The sequence below is a fragment of the Oncorhynchus mykiss genome, chromosome 27, assembly GCF_057628025.1.
Source record: "Oncorhynchus mykiss isolate SJ-2025 chromosome 27, ASM5762802v1, whole genome shotgun sequence".
NCBI classification, from domain to species: domain Eukaryota; kingdom Metazoa; phylum Chordata; class Actinopteri; order Salmoniformes; family Salmonidae; genus Oncorhynchus; species Oncorhynchus mykiss.
In genome coordinates, this window is record NC_143048.1 from 44305001 (window position 1) to 44322620 (window position 17620).

Consider the following 17620-nt stretch of genomic DNA (forward strand, 5'->3'; position numbering starts at 1 on the left):
GGGAGGTGGTAGTACAGTACAGGACACTGCACCACCACATAGACTACAGCAGCAAATCACAGCTTTATGTGGGAGGTGGTAGTACAGTACAGGACACTGCACCTCTACATAGACTACAGCAGAAAATCACAGCTTTATGTGGGAGGTGGTAGTACAGTACAGGACACTGCACCACCACATAGACTACAGCAGCAAATCACAGCTTTATGAAGACCTCACCCTCCATTATGTGAAGATATTGGATACTGCAACATTAGAGTCTCGAACATAATTTAGTGGAACGACGATCTACTCTAATGACCAGGTCTGTACTGTTCTGTAGTCTACTGACTGACTGGGTCTACTCTAATGACCAGGTCTGTACTGTAGTCTACTGACTGACTGGGTCTACTCTAATGACCAGGTCTGTACTGTAGCCTACTGACTGACTGGGTCTACTCTAATGACCAGGTCTGTACTGTAGCCTACTGACTGACTGGGTCTACTCTAATGACCAGGTCTGTACTGTTCTGTAGTCTACTGACTGACTGGGTCTACTCTAATGACCAGTTCTGTTCTGTTCTGTAGCCTACTGACTGACTGGGTCTACTCTAATGACCAGGTCTGTTCTGTTCTGTAGCCTACTGACTGACTGGGTCTACTCTAATGACCAGGTCTGTACTGTTCTGTAGTCTACTGACTGACTGGGTCTACTCTAATGACCAGGTCTGTACTGTAGTCTACTGACTGACTGGGTCTACTCTAATGACCAGGTCTGTACTGTAGTCTACTGACTGACTGGGTCTACTCTAATGACCAGGTCTGTACTGTAGACTACTGACTGACTGGGTCTACTCTAATGACCAGGTCTGTACTGTAGTCTACTGACTGACTGGGTCTACTCTAATGACCAGGTCTGTTCTGTAGGCTACTGACTGACTGGGTCTACTCTAATGACCAGGTCTGTACTGTTCTGTAGGCTACTGACTGACTGGGTCTACTCTAATGACCAGGTCTGTACTGTTCTGTAGGCTACTGACTGACTGGGTATACTCTAATGACCAGGTCTGTACTGTTCTGTAGCCTACTGACTGACTGGGTCTACTCTAATGACCAGTTCTGTTCTGTAGTTTACTGACTGACTGGGTCTACTCTAATGACCAGGTCTGTTCTGTTCTGTAGCCTACTGACTGACTGGGTCTACTCTAATGACCAGGTCGGTACTGTTCTGTAGCCTACTGACTGACTGGGTCTACTCTAATGACCAGGTCTGTTCTGTAGCCTACTGACTGACTGGGTCTGTTCTGTTCTGTAGCCTACTGACTGACTGGGTCTACTCTAATGACCAGGTCGGTACTGTTCTGTAGCCTACTGACTGACTGGGTCTACTCTAATGACCAGGTCTGTTCTGTAGCCTACTGACTGACTGGGTCTAATCTAATGACCAGGTCTGTACTGTTCTGTAGTCTACTGACTGACTGGGTCTACTCTAATGACCAGGTCTGTTCTGTAGCCTACTGACTGACTGGGTCTAATCTAATGACCAGGTCTGTTCTGTTCTGTAGTCTACTGACTGACTGGGTCTACTCTAATGACCAGGTCTGTTCTGTTCTGTAGTCTACTGACTGACTGGGTCTACTCTAATGACCAGGTCTGTTCTGTAGCCTACTGACTGACTGGGTCTACTCTAATGACCAGGTCTGTTCTGTAGCCTACTGACTGACTGGGTCTACTCTAATGACCAGGTCTGTACTGTTCTGTAGTCTACTGACTGACTGGGTCTACTCTAATGACCAGGTCTGTTCTGTTCTGTAGTCTACTGACTGACTGGGTCTACTCTAATGACCAGGTCTGTTCTGTAGTCTACTGACTGACTGGGTCTACTCTAATGACCAGGTCTGTTCTGTAGCCTACTGACTGACTGGGAGCTTCCTGCTGACACTCAAGCAAACGCCTTTTCCTTCAGAAAGTAAAGCCACCATCAACAGCTTTCAGAGGCTGAAACCTCTGACAGGGCACAATCAGCAGGGACGCATTCCAAACGACCACCCTATTCCCTACATAGTGCACCCTATTCCCTACATAGTGCATAATACCCTATGTGTCCTGGTCAAAAAGCAGTGCACTATATAGGGAATAGTGTCCCATTTGGGACGAAGCCCGGGTCTCCGTGGCAGAGAGTCTACGGGAGTCTCAGGCCTTGATTGGGCTCGGGTTTCGCCACATCGGCACCAGCCATGACCCAGCACTCCCCGGGGGGTAGAACAGAGTGGGGAAGAAATACAATAGAGTCTCAGCGCCAGTTAGAGACTGAAGAATGCATTAAGCCTTTGTATTCTAAACGGCACCCTATAGTGCAGTGCACTATTTTTGACCAGAGCCTTATGGTAGTAGTCCACTCCTTAGGGAATAGGGTACCATTTGAGATGCACACATAGTCTGATTAAAGGAGGTGGGTGGACTCTTCCTGTTTCGACCCTTATTTGACACCAAAAAAGGATTCAGAGATTTGTGATAATTTTGAGGGTGTCCACCCATTCTATTTCATAACTTCCGTTTGTTACGAAGATACATTTTATCAAGACAAGTGTGCTTATTATTCACGTTCTGAATCGTTCGGTAGAGTTTGTTTGTTCTCTAACATTTATTTGACAGTATATCCCCCCCCCAAAAAAGTTTGATTTCCTCACTTTTAATACATCCGATAATAAGCATCAAGGCGCAGCAACTTTTAGGATTGAAACACGTTGTCGTGGTGATCGTCATTGTTGTTTCCGCGGATCGCAAAAAAAAAAAAAGAAGCTAAATTAGCATGACACAAACTGAATTCAATGTAAAAAAAAACGGGCTTTGAAAAATGAAGAATTTGCAGTAGAAATTGGCACCAGCCATGACCCAGCATTGACCCAACGTCCTCCATTGACATTTCACATAGATACTCTTGTTTTTTTTTGGGGAGAAATCTTAAAAAACAGGAATTTCACATTAATATGAAAAGTGTATATTAAAATGTGAAAATACTACGTCATTGTCTCAAAATGAATATCTATCTTACCTCTATATTGTTTTATGTCCTGCGGTATCGAGAAGAAAGATAATGAGTTGAACGGGAATGTGAGCCTACTGTGTAATTGTACATATTTTCAACAACAACAAACAATTCTCTGGCCTCCATTGATTTAGTCATCCTAATTTTGGCCATCGTACAAGAATAAACACTGAATTCACTTTTGAACCGATTACAATAGACATGAGGTTTGAACCAGTGGTTATTTTTTGAGGATTATCTACACAATGAACATATCTTACCCAGGCAATTCCACTGTTTCAGTTGAGTGGGAGGTCCAGCAGATGAGGAAAGGAATCTATAGTATCTGCTGACTGAACTGATTGCAACGTCCCAAAGTGCTTTACATTGTAAGTTAAGTATGTGTAGGGCCAGGATGGAGGTGGTGGGGCCAGGATGGAGGTGGTGGGGCCAGGATGGAGGTGTGGGGCCAGGATGGAGGTGGTGGGGCCAGGATGGAGGTGTAGGGCCAGGATGGAGGTGGTGGGGCCAGGATGGAGGTGTGGGGCCAGGATGGAGGTGGTGGGGCCAGGATGGAGGTGTGGGGAGATGGAGGTGTAGGGCCAGGATGGAGGTGGTGGGGCCAGGATGGAGGTGGTGGGGCCAGGATGGAGGTGTGGGGCCAGGATGGAGGTGGTGGGGCCAGGATGGAGGTGTGGGGCCAGGATGGAGGTGGTGGGGCCAGGATGGAGGTGTGGGGCCAGGACGGAGGTGTAGGGCCAGGATGGAGGTGGTGGGGCCAGGATGGAGGTGTGGGGCCAGGATGGAGGTGTAGGGCCAGGATGGAGGTGGTGGGGCCAGGATGGAGGTGTGGGGCCAGGATGGAGGTGTGGGGAGATGGAGGTGGTGGGGCCAGGATGGAGGTGTAGGGCCAGGATGGAGGTGGTGGGGCCAGGATGGAGGTGTGGGGCCAGGATGGAGGTGGTGGGGCCAGGATGGAGGTGTAGGGCCAGGATGGAGGTGGTGGGGCCAGGATGGAGGTGGTGGGGCCAAGATGGAGGTGTGGGGCCAGGATGGAGGTGGTGGGGCCAGGATGGAGGTGTGGGGCCAGGATGGAGGTGGTGGGGCCAGGATGGAGGTGTGGGGCCAGGACCAGGATGGAGGTGGTGGGGCAAGGATGGAGGTGTGGGGCCAGGATGGAGGTGGTGGGGCCAGGATGGAGGTGTGGGGCCAGGACGGAGGTGTAGGGCCAGGATGGAGGTGGTGGGGCAAGGATGGAGGTGTGGGGCCAGGATGGAGGTGTGGGGAGATGGAGGTGGTGGGGCCAGGATGGAGGTGTAGGGCCAGGATGGAGGTGGTGGGGCCAGGATGGAGGTGGTGGGGCCAGGATGGAGGTGTGGGGCCAGGATGGAGATGGTGGGGCCAGGATGGAGGTGTGGGGCCAGGATGGAGGTGGTGGGGCCAGGATGGAGGTGTGGGGCCAGGACGGAGGTGTAGGGCCAGGATGGAGGTGGTGGGGCCAGGATGGAGGTGTGGGGCCAGGATGGAGGTGTAGGGCCAGGATGGAGGTGGTGGGGCCAGGATGGAGGTGTGGGGCCAGGATGGAGGTGTGGGCAGATGGAGGTGGTGGGGCCAGGATGGAGGTGTAGGGCCAGGATGGAGGTGGTGGGGCCAGGATGGAGGTGTGGGGCCAGGATGGAGGTGGTGGGGCCAGGATGCAGATGTTGGGCCAGGATGGAGGTGGTGGGGCCAGGATGGAGGTGGTGGGGCCAGGATGGAGGTGTGGGGCCAGGATGGAGGTGGTGGGGCCAGGATGGAGGTGTGGGGCCAGGATGGAGGTGGTGGGGCCAGGATGGAGGTGTGGGGCCAGGACGGAGGTGTAGGGCCAGGATGGAGGTGGTGGGGCAAGGATGGAGGTGTGGGGCCAGGATGGAGGTGTGGGGAGATGGAGGTGTGGGGCCAGGATGGAGGTGTAGGGCCAGGATGGAGGTGTAGGGCCAGGATGGAGGTGGTGGGGCCAGGATGGAGGTGTAGGGCCAGGACGGAGGTGGTGGGGCCAGGATGGAGGTGTAGGGCCAGGATGGAGGTGGTGGGGCCAGGATGGAGGTGGTGGGGCCAGGATGGAGGTGTAGGGCCAGGATGGAGGTGGTGGGGCCAAGATGGAGGTGTGGGGCCAGGATGGAGGTGGTGGGGCCAGGATGGAGGTGGTGGGGCCAGGATGGAGGTGTGGGGCCAGGATGGAGGTGGTGGGGCCAGGATGGAGGTGGTGGGGCCAGGATGGAGGTGGTGGGGCCAGGATGGAGGTGTGGGGCCAGGATGGAGGTGGTGGGGCCAGGATGGAGGTGTGGGTAGATGGAAGTGTTGGGGCCAGGATGGAGGTGTGGGGCCAGGATGGAGGTGTGGGGAGATGGAGGTGGTGGGGCCAGGATGGAGGTGTAGGGCCAGGATGGAGGTGGTGGGGCAAGGATGGAGATGTGGGGCCAGGATGGAGGTGGTGGGGCCAGGATGCAGGTGTTGGGCCAGGATGGAGGTGGTGGGGCCAGGATGGAGGTGGTGGGGCCAGGATGGAGGTGTGAGGCCAGGATGGAGGTGGTGGGGCCAGGATGGAGGTGTGGGGCCAGGATGGAGGTGGTGGGGCCAGGATGGAGGTGTGGGGCCAGGACGGAGGTGTAGGGCCAGGATGGAGGTGGTGGGGCAAGGATGGAGGTGTGGGGCCAGGATGGAGGTGTGGGGAGATGGAGGTGTGGGGCCAGGATGGAGGTGTAGGGCCAGGATGGAGGTGGTGGGGCCAGGATGGAGGTGGTGGGGCCAGGATGGAGGTGGTGGGGCCAGGATGGAGGTGGTGGGGCCAGGATGGAGGTGTGGGGCCAGGATGGAGGTGGTGGGGCCAGGATGGAGGTGTAGGGCCAGGATGGAGGTGGTGGGGCCAGGATGGAGGTGTAGGGCCAGGACGGAGGTGGTGGGGCCAGGATGGAGGTGTAGGGCCAGGATGGAGGTGGTGGGGCCAGGATGGAGGTGGTGGGGCCAGGATGGAGGTGTAGGGCCAGGATGGAGGTGGTGGGGCTAAGATGGAGGTGTGGGGCCAGGATGGAGGTGTGGGAGATGAAGGTGTGGGGCCAGGATGGAGGTGTGGGGAGATGGAGGTGTGGGGAGATGGAGGTGTAGGGCCAGGATGGAGGTGTGGGGAGATGGAGGTGTGGGAGATGAAGGTGTGGGGCCAGGATGGAGGTATGGGGAGATGGAGGTGTGGGGAGATGGAGGTGTAGGGCCAGGATGGAAGTGTGGGGCCAGGATGGAGGTGTAGGGGCCAGGATGGAGGTGTAGGGGCCAGGATGGAGGTGTGGGGAGATGGAGGTGTTGGGGCCAGGATGGAGGTGTGGGGCCAGGATGGAGGTGTGGGGCCAGAATGGAGGTGTGGGGAGATGGAGGTGTTGGGGCCAGGATGGAGGCATGGGAAGATGGAGGTGTTGGGGCCAGGATGGAGTTGTGGGGAGATGGAGGTGTTGTGGTCAGGATGGAGTTGTGGGGAGATGGAGGTGTGGGGCCAGGATGGAGGTGTGGGGAGATGGAGGTGTTGGGGCCAGGATGGAAGCGTGGGGAGATGGAGGTGTTGGGGTCAGGATGGAGGTGTGGGGAGATGGAGGTGTGGGTAGATGGAGGTGTAAGGCCAGGATGAAGGTGTGGGGAGATGGAGGTGTTTGGGCCAGGATGGAGGTGTGGGGCCAGGATGGAGGTGTGGGGCCAGGATGGAGGTGTAGGGAGATGGAGGTGTTTGGGCCAGGATGGAGGTGTGGGGCCAGGATGGAGGTGTAGGGAGATGGAGGTGTTTGGGCCAGGATAGATGTGTGGGGCCAGGATGGAGGTGGTGGGGCCAGGATGGAGGTGTGGGGAGATGGAGGTGTGGGAGATGAAGGTGTGGGGCCAGGATGGAGGTGTGGGGAGATGGAGGTGTGGGGAGATGGAGGTGTAGGGCCAGGATGGAAGTGTGGGGCCAGGATGGAGGTGTAGGGGCCAGGATGGAGGTGTAGGGGCCAGGATGGAGGTGTGGGGAGATGGAGGTGTGGGGAGATGGAGGTGTTGGGGCCAGGATGGAGGTGTGGGGCCAGGATGGAGGTGTGGGGCCAGAATGGAGGTGTGGGGAGATGGAGGTGTTGGGGCCAGGATGGAGGCATGGGAAGATGGAGGTGTTGGGGCCAGGATGGAGTTGTGGGGAGATGGAGGTGTTGTGGTCAGGATGGAGTTGTGGGGAGATGGAGGTGTGGGGCCAGGATGGAGGTGTGGGGAGATGGAGGTGTTGGGGCCAGGATGGAAGCGTGGGGAGATGGAGGTGTTGGGGTCAGGATGGAGGTGTGGGGAGATGGAGGTGTGGGTAGATGGAGGTGTAAGGCCAGGATGAAGGTGTGGGGAGATGGAGGTGTTTGGGCCAGGATGGAGGTGTGGGGCCAGGATGGAGGTGTGGGGCCAGGATGGAGGTGTAGGGAGATGGAGGTGTTTGGGCCAGGATGGAGGTGTGGGGCCAGGATGGAGGTGTGGGGAGATATCTATTAAACTATTGTGATCTATTGTGTTACCCAGAACCATTGAGCTCCCCATATCTACAGTACTGTTACCCAGAACCATTGAGCTCCCCATATCTACAGTACTGTTACCCAGAACCATTGAGCTCCCCATATCTACAGTACTGTTACCCAGAACCATTGAGCTCCCCATATCTACAGTATTGTTACCCAGAACCATTGAGCTCCCCATATCTACAGTACTGTTACCCAGAACCATTGAGCTCCCCATATCTACAGTACTGTTACCCAGAACCATTGAGCTCCCCATATCTACAGTACTGTTACCCAGAACCATTGAGCTCCCCATATCCACAGTACTGTTACCCAGAACCATTGAGCTCCCCATATCTACAGTACTGTTACCCAGAACCATTGAGCTCCCCATATCCACAGTACTGTTACCCAGAACCATTGAGCTCCCCATATCTACAGTACTGTTACCCAGAACCATTGAGCTCCCCATATCTACAGTACTGTTACCCAGAACCACTGAGCTCCCCATATCTACAGTACTGTTACCCAGAACCACTGAGCTCCCCATATCTACAGTACTGTTACCCAGAACCACTCAGCTCCCCATATCCACAGTACTGTTACCCAGGACAGGATAAAAGCAGGCTTATTATGGGGTTGTCCACAGACACAGTCTCCCATTGTCATTCTGCACCACAGTAATCTGCTCTGGTAAAGATTACCAGCAGCCACCAGGGGCCCCGGTCTGATCTGCAATCTGGAGCTGCAATCCGGATTCTCAGCCGCTGTGACCTCTGGATTGCACATGGACTGGGACAAAAAACCTTTGTTTGTGAAGGAGTGGTGTTTGTGTGTCTGTGTGAGTGTGTGACCGTTAGCTCAACACACACCCCTGAATTAGCAGACTGTCTCTCCTGTTTAATTGCGGTGAATTGGGCTTGGCGGGAGTCCGGCCCAGTGCTTAGTCTAAGCCGATTGTCGGTGGCCCACTGTGTTTTGATAGAGGGGTAGAGGAGAGGGTACAGTCCCTATGGCAGATGGTGCTACCGTGGAGGGGGGTGGATAGGGTAGAGAGAGAGGGAGGGTGGATAGGGTAGCGAGAGTGGGTGGGTGGATAGAGTAGGAGAGGAGAGGAGAGGAGAGGAGAGGAGAGGAGAGGAGAGGAGAGGGAGATGGAGATGGAGATGAGATGAGATGAGATGAGATGAGATGAGATGAGATGAGAGGAGAGGAGAGGAGAGGAGAGGAGAGGAGAGGAGAGGAGAGGAGAGGAGAGGAGAGGGAGATGGAGATGGAGAGGAGAGGAGAGGAGAGGAGAGGAGAGGAGAGGAGAGGAGAGGAGAACACAGTTAGACAGATATTACCATATTCAGCCCAGGCATTACTGTCCAAAGAACAGACTAAATGAGAGGTTGATTTTATTTTCCTGTAACAGCACCAAACAAGGTCGCCCTGCAGCTATCCTGTCTTCTGGAAGTCTTCTGTCTGCCACTGGAAAAACTTCAGTTCAGGGAGGAAATCGCTTTACCCTGAGAGCTACTGTAGGGGAACAACTCAGACTGTACCCTGAGAGCTACTGTAGGGGAACAACTCAGACTGTACCCTGAGAGCTACTGTAGGGGGACAACTCAGATGGTACCCTGAGAGCTACTGTAGGGGGACAACTCAGACTGTACCCTGAGAGCTACTGTAGGGGGACAACTCAGACTTTACCCTGAGAGCTACTGTAGGGGGACAACTCAGACTGTACCCTGAGAGCTACTGTAGGGGGACAACTCAGACTGTACCCTGAGAGCTACTGTAGGGGGACAACTCAGACTTTACCCTGAGAGCTACTGTAGGGGGACAACTCAGACTTTACCCTGAGAGCTACTGTAGGGGGACAACTCAGACTGTACCCTGAGAGCTACTGTAGGGGGACAACTCAGACTTTACCCTGAGAGCTACTGTAGGGGGACAACTCAGACTGTACCCTGAGAGCTACTGTAGGGGGACAACTCAGACTGTACCCTGAGAGCTACTGTAGGGGGACAACTCAGACTGTACCCTGAGAGCTACTGTAGGGGGACAACTCAGATGGTACCCTGAGAGCTACTGTAGGGGGACAACTCAGACTGTACCCTGAGAGCTACTGTAGGGGAACAACTCAGACTGTACCCTGAGAGCTACTGTAGGGGGACAACTCGGACTGTACCCTGAGAGCTACTGTAGGGGAACAACTCAGACTGTACCCTGAGAGCTACTGTAGGGGGACAACTCAGATGGTACCCTGAGAGCTACTGTAGGGGGACAACTCAGACTGTACCCTGAGAGCTACTGTAGGGGGACAACTCAGACTTTACCCTGAGAGCTACTGTAGGGGGACAACTCAGACTGTGTCCCAAATGGCACCCTATTGGCCCATGTCAACATTAGTTCACTATATAGGAAAGAGGGTGCCATTTGGGACAAACCACAGTGTTAGCATGCTAGCCAGCCATCCTGCTGACTGTTCTGGTCTGGGGCCTATGAAGTATGAGGGCCTCAAGTGCCTCTGGTCCCTGAAGCTGACCAACCGTGTGGCATGCCTGCTGAGGCATGTTGGGTTTAGATAGGGACACTCAGACAATGCATCTATCTAGGGTAGGGTTGAACCATTCCAGTTTTTCCAGAAATCCCTGGTTGAAGATTCCAGATTTCCTGCTTATTCCCTCTTGATTCTAGAAGTCTTCCAAATCAGGATTTAGGAAAACAAACGTGACATTTTGAGAAATTTACCAGAATTTTGCAGCTCTAGTCTAGGTGTACTAAAGTAATACAGAGATATAAATCTACTTCAACAGAACCATGTTTATATTATGTAATAAACTAGTTCTTATTCAGGGTTAGGTTACATTGTTATCGATAGGTTACGTTGTTATTGATAGGTTACATTGTTATCGATAGGTTACATTGTTATCGATAGGTTACATTGTTATTGATAGGTTACATTGTTATCGATAGGTTACATTGTTATTGATAGGTTATGTTGTTATTGATAGGTTACATTGTTAATGATAGGTTACATTGTTATTGATAGGTTACGTTGTTATTGATAGGTTATGTTGTTATCGATAGGTTACATTGTTATTGATAGGTTATGTTGTTATTGATAGGTTACATTGTTATCGATAGGTTACATTGTTATTGATAGGTTATGTTGTTATTGATAGGTTACATTGTTAATGATAGGTTACATTGTTATTGATAGGTTATGTTGTTATTGATAGGTTACATTGTTATCGATAGGTTACGTTGTTATTGATAGGTTATGTTGTTATCGATAGGTTACGTTGTTATTGATAGGTTACATTGTTATCGATAGGTTACGTTGTTATCGATAGGTTACATTGTTATCGATAGGTTACATTGTTATTGATAGGTTATGTTGTTATTGATAGGTTACATTGTTAATGATAGGTTATGTTGTTATTGATAGGTTATGTTGTTATTGATAGGTTACATTGTTATCGATAGGTTACATTGTTATTGATAGGTTACATTGTTATTGATAGGTTATGTTGTTATTGATAGGTTACATTGTTAATGATAGGTTACATTGTTATTGATAGGTTACATTGTTATTGATAGGTTATGTTGTTATTGATAGGTTACGTTGTTATTGATAGGTTACATTGTTATCGATAGGTTACGTTGTTATTGATAGGTTATGTTATTGATAGGTTACATTGTTATTGATAGGTTATGTTGTTATTGATAGGTTACATTGTTAATGATAGGTTACATTGTTATTGATAGGTTACATTGTTATTGATAGGTTATGTTGTTAATGATAGGTTACATTGTTGTTTTTATGCACCTTGGCTGTTTTTCAGTAGCTTGTAAAAACCTTATCTTGTGAGATTAGTCACACTGTGTCTATTATGGAGTGTGGTACCACAAGGTACAGTAAGAACTAGCATACTGTGTGGGGTGAGGTAAGGTAAGGTGAGGTAAGGTAAGGTGAGGTAAGGTAAGGTGAGGCAAGGTAAGGTGAGGTAAGGTAAGAAGAGACTGGCTTTCAAGACGCTTTCGAGCCCTTATTCATTTTAAACAGCTCGTCTATTGTGTTAGTATAAAGCTCTGGAAGTCATCTATTGTCCCAACTGCTGCTTGAAATCCCCCCAGCGACCTTCCACATGTCTTCCCTATGGCAATGGAAACTAGTTCAAGCATGTTTTTTTTATTTTTTACATTTTTTTTATGGCATGAAATCTAATTTAAAGCAAACCAATTTGTCAGACGTCTGAATTGAATAACAACGTTTACCAGAAGCCCATCTGTTCACAAGAGAGACAGAGTGTTGCGTTGACAGAATACATCTTGTTTATTTCCCCTTCAAACTATGGGAGGATGAATTCATGTTTTAACCAAATGGGATTAAAGGCTTTGCTACAATATAATTGTAAGCTTCCCATCGTTTTTGGTTGGAGTGACACCGGAACGACACACAGTAATGCTTTTGAAAATATACATTCACAGAATGTCAAAATGAATGCTTCAGAGAACACAATCCCGAAGAAAAAAAAAATGTACTGTACTAGCCCTCTAGTTAAAGAAACCATGTCAGAAACCACAACAAGCATTGGTTAGGGATCGCTGGAAATGCATGTGGGCTGCTGAAGATACAGGAAGAGAGACATGGTTTGACACATTTTACTGGATAGCATAGTTTATGACCATGTTGCTGTCTGTTAGATAATGTAGTTTATGGCCATGTTGCTGTCTGTCAGATAATGTAGTTTATGGCCATATTGTTGTCTGTTAGATAATGTAGTTTATGACTATGTTGCTGTCTGTCAGATAATGTAGTTTATGCCCATATTGTTGTCTGTTAGATAATGTAGTTTATGACCATGTTGCTGTCTGTTAGATAATGTAGTTTATGGCCATGTTGCTGTCTGTTAGATAATGTAGTTTATGGCCATGTTGCTGTCTGTTAGATAATGTAGTTTATGACCATGTTGCTGTCTGTTAGATAATGTAGTTTATGGCCATGTTGCTGTCTGTTAGATAATGTAGTTTATGACCATGTTGCTGTCTGTTAGATAATGTAGTTTATGGCCATGTTGCTGTCTGTTAGATAATGTAGTTTATGACCATGTTGCTGTCTGTTAGATCATGTAGTTTATGACTATGTTGCTGTCTGTTAGATAATGTAGTTTATGCCCATATTGTTGTCTGTTAGATAATGTAGTTTGTGACCATATTGTTGTCTGCTGGATAATGTAGTTTATGGCCATGTTGCTGTCTGTTAGATAATGTAGTTTATGGCCATATTGCTGTCTGCTGAATAATGTAGTTTATAGCCATATTGCTGTGACATTGTCTGGCTGGAGGGTTATGGGCTGTAGGGTGTCTGGCTGTAGGGTTATGGGCCGTGACATTGTCTGGCTGTAGGGTTATGGGCCGTGACATTGTCTGGCTGTAGGGTTATGGGCCGTGACATTGTCTGGCTGGGGTTATGGGCCGTGACATTGTCTGGCTGGAGGGTTATGGGCCGTGACATTGTCTGGCTGGAGGGTTATGGGCCGTGACATTGTCTGGCTGGAGGGTTATGGGCCGTGACATTGTCTGGCTGTAGGGTTATGGGCCGTGACATTGTCTGGCTGGAGGGTTATGGGCCGTGACATTGTCTGGCTGGAGGGTTATGGGCCCTGACATTGTCTGGCTGGAGGGTTATGGGCCGTGACATTGTCTGGCTGTAGGGTTATGGGCCGTGACATTGTCTGGCTGGAGGGTTATGGGCCGTGACATTGTCTGGCTGGAGGGTTATGGGCCCTGACATTGTCTGGCTGGAGGGTTATTCGATGCGTTTCTCTGGGCGTTTCTCTGGGCTAAAGTAGTAAAGGCCAAATTCAATATTTTATAAAAAGAATGGTCCAAAGGACATCCAGCGAATTTGACACAACTGTGGGAAGAGTTGATTCAAAATTTCGACACCTTGTAGAGTCCATGCCCTGACGAATTGAGGCTGGGGCGGTGGGGGGGGGGGGGGTGCAACTCAATAGTATACACAGTGTACACAATCCATGTCTCAAAAAAATCCTTCTTTATTAACCTGTCTCCTCCCCTTCATCTACACTGATTGAAGTGGATTTAACAAGTGACATCAATAAGGGATCATAGATCTCACCTGGATTCACCTGGTCGGTTTATGTCAGGTTCTTAATGTTTTGTATATTCAATGTAGATGGTTTATTATCCTTGGAAAAGCTGATGATGCTCCAGATTTTACAGATTGGCTAGTTATTGGGTAAAGGCTAGGTAGGTAGCCCTGAGGTAGGTAGCCATGAGGTAGGTAGCCCTGAGGTAGGTAGCCCTGAGGTAGGTAGCCCTGAGGTAGGTAGCCCTGAGGTAGGTAGCCCTGAGGTAGGTAGCCCTGAGGTAGGTAGCCCTGAGGGCCAATCCGGTATTCCAAAAACAACAAAGTAGTCCTTCCGCCACAAACGGATGTACCAATTCCCAGATTGCCACTATGATGCTTTTCTAGAAGAAAATCACCCTGGAAGATGGCAGGAAGTAATTATAGCAGTAGACTGTCTCACACATAGCAATATTCTGTCTCACACGTTCCACTTCACCCTGAGGCCATGATATGGCTTCGACACAGAGTCAGCTCTACGAGGGATGTGTGATAGAATGATCAGGAAGAGATGTAGCTGTAGGGAAGCTAGTTTAGCGTCACTAGCTACCGCCTTCCCATCCTGACACCCAAAGTTTTCCCTGGTCCAGAAATGGACCGCACGGTCAGCAACATCCCAATGACCAGTGCTGTTCTGCCCCAGAGATTGATTAACACAGGGGTACACTGGTAGCTCTGGTCCCGGGCGTTATGTGCGTCTTGCTGATCCAGCATCAGCATCAGCAAGCCTCACTTAACGCCTTGGACAAGAGCTAGTGTATTGATATAACACTGAGTTCATGTTAGCGTCAGTGAGTTTATTAGCGTTAGCCTCAGCATTGATATAACACTGAGTTTCTTCATGTTAGCGTCAGTGAGATTATTAGCGTTAGCCTCAGCGTTGATATAACACTGAGTTTCTTCATGTTAGCGTCAGTGAGTTTATTAGCGTTAGCCTCAGCGTTGATATAACACTGAGTTTCTTCATGTTAGCGTCAGTGATTTTATTAGCGTTAGCCTCAGCGTTGATATAACACGGAGTTTCTTCATGTTAGCGTCAGTGAGTTCATTAGTGGTAGCAGCAGAGGTGTCATCAGCCCCGGTTCTCCTATGAACCAGTGTCCATTATTCAGTGAATTAACACCATCTCTGCTACACAGCTGCAGTTATTATCAGCAAGCAGAGTTTTCTCTCTCTCTCTCTCTCTCTCTCTCTCTCTCTCTCTCTCTCTCTCTCTCTCTCTCTCTCTCTCTCTCTCTCTCTCTCTGCCTCTCTCTCTCTCTCTCTCTCTGTGTCTCTCTTTCTCTCTCTCTCTCTCTCTCTCTCTCTATCTGCCTCTCTCTCTCTCTCTCTCTCTCTCTCTCTCTCTGCCTCTCTCTCTCTCTCTCTCTCTCTGTGTCTCTCTTTCTCTCTCTCTCTCTCTCTCTCTCTCTCTATCTGCCTCTCTCTCTCTCTCTCTCTCTCTCTCTCTGTCTCTCTCACAGTGACATGATTAGAATAGTTGGTTGGTTATTAAAGCCGTTCACAGTTAAGATAGATAACTATTCCAACGATTTGCAGTTTACATCGGTGTTCTGATGACTCAATCCTGAAGGCATATCCATGACCATACAACACGCCTAGAACATTTAACAACAACAACAACAACAACAACAACAACAAAGGGGTTGTTCGGCTGTCCACATGAGGTTAACCCTTTTGTTTCCAGGAAGACATTTTTGGGGTTCCAGGTAGAACCCTTTGTGGAGAAGGTTCTACCTGGAACCCAAAATAGTTCTACCTGGAACCCAAAAGGGTTTCTACCTGGAACCCAAAATAGTTCTACCTGGAACCCAAAAGAGTTCTACCTGGAACCCAAAAGAGTTTTACCTGGAACCCAAAAGAGTTCTACCTGGAACCCAAAAGAGTTCTAACTGGAACCCAAAAGAGTTCTACCTGGAACCCAAAAGAGTTCTACCTGGAACCCAAAAGAGTTCTAACTGGAACCCAAAAGAGTTTAACCTGGAACCCAAAATATGTCTTTGTGTTTTGTATACTCAGTGTATGTTTCTGTAGTATTGGGAAAGCATGTGAGAGTGAACAGTCTGATGTTGCTTAGCGATACACCGGGCTAAAAACTGAAATCTCTGTTACTGTCAGACACGTAAACCTCTCTTCGGCTTTGCTCTATGAGAGAAAGAGCTTGCTGTGTTTTTAGCTTGAAGAGTGGTCTTGATTGCCAGTCATTTACTCTTGCCCAGATTATACAACCCCACCCCCCCCCCCACCCCCCCAACAAGTAACAGGAAAACAGTTCAATTCTGTGTCTTTGTGCTCTTTTCCAACTCCATTGCTCATGGTGAAGCTAAACATGAATAGTTGGCACGACAGCACCAACAGAGCGGCCCTCAAGGCTAGTTTATAAAAGACTAAATAAAATACAAAAAGTCCACTGGACGACGCTAAGAAGGCATTGTGAAGCTGTAATCACAAACACACTGGGAATATTGAATGCGTCCCAAATGGCACCCTATTTCCTATATAGTGCACTACTTTTAACCCAAAATGGCACCCTATTCCCTATATAGTGCACTACTTTTAACCCAAAATGGCACCCTATTCCCTATATAGTGCACTACTTTTAACCCAAAATGGCACCCTATTCCCTATATAGTGCACTACTTTTAACCCAAAATGGCACCCTATTCCCTATATAGTGCACTACTTTTAACCCAAAATGGCACCCTATTCCCTATATAGTGCACTACTTTTAACCCAAAATGGCACCCTATTCCCTATATAGTACACTACTCTTGGCCAGAGTCCTACGGGTGCCTTTTCGGATACAGCCATTGTGAAACACTAAACCAGTGCCACGGTTAAGAGGTTGTATTCCCTTTTCTCATTGTTCTCATCCATCAGCCGGACCATCATTCATTTATACCAAATCCCTTCCTTACTCAGTCCAAGGGGGAAAAACAGCCTGGTTCTGTATCTATCACAGCATTGTACTCGAGGCAGAGGTGCCAGATCCGGAGACCAGGGACTTTCTTTCTGTGAAAAGCAGAAGAGCGTTTCCAAATGGCAAAGATTAGGATCTCATGACCACATCCTGGCACTTTGTCTCGGCTGCACCCCAGCTGGTTCTCCACAGGCTCCTTCACAATGGCTCCTGCCCAACCTGTGTGTGTGTGTATGTGTGTGTGTGTGTGTGTGTGTGTGTGTGTGTGTGTGTGTGTGTGTGTGTGTGTGTGTGTGTGTGTGTGTGTGTGTGTGTGTGTGTGTGTAGACACCACCTGGCTGTCAATCAGACCTCTGACTCCCGCCTTGCTCTGGGGCGCGGTAACTACGTGTCATGTCAGTCTACATAGAGCTGTCATTAACGTCAACAACGTGATGACATAACTCAATTAATGCATCACTTCCTTGGCGTGCTTAACTTCACATTCCCCGCTAAAACTGAGTCACACCCGATGATCACACATCCTTGGTAATACTTCTGCTGTTCTGTTCCATCGTCAACAACAACAACAACAAACAGCGATAATCCCAAAACAGGACCTATTTACCCGAGGACCTCACCTCATTGAACAAAGTGGCGTAGCTGGCACCTGCTGCTCTCTCTGAGGGGGAATCATCATCATCATCATCATCATCATTCTGTCTGCTCTGCTCTGTCAGCTCCACCCATTCTGTCTGCTCTGCTCTGTCAGCTCCATCCATTCTGTCTGCTCTGTCAGCTCCATCCAGTCTGTCTGCTCTGCTCTGCCAGCTCCATCCATTCTGTCTGCTCTGCCAGCTCCATCCATTCTGTCTGCTCTGCCAGCTACATCCACTGAGGGGCTGTATTAATGAGAGAGAGGGGAGTGTAGGAATGTCTATATTTTAAATAAATCACAAGAGGCACTGTTCAAGGGGAAGTTAGTTGCACAACTAATGAGAAGGCGCTGAGATATGCGTTGTAGACTACATCCCAATGGG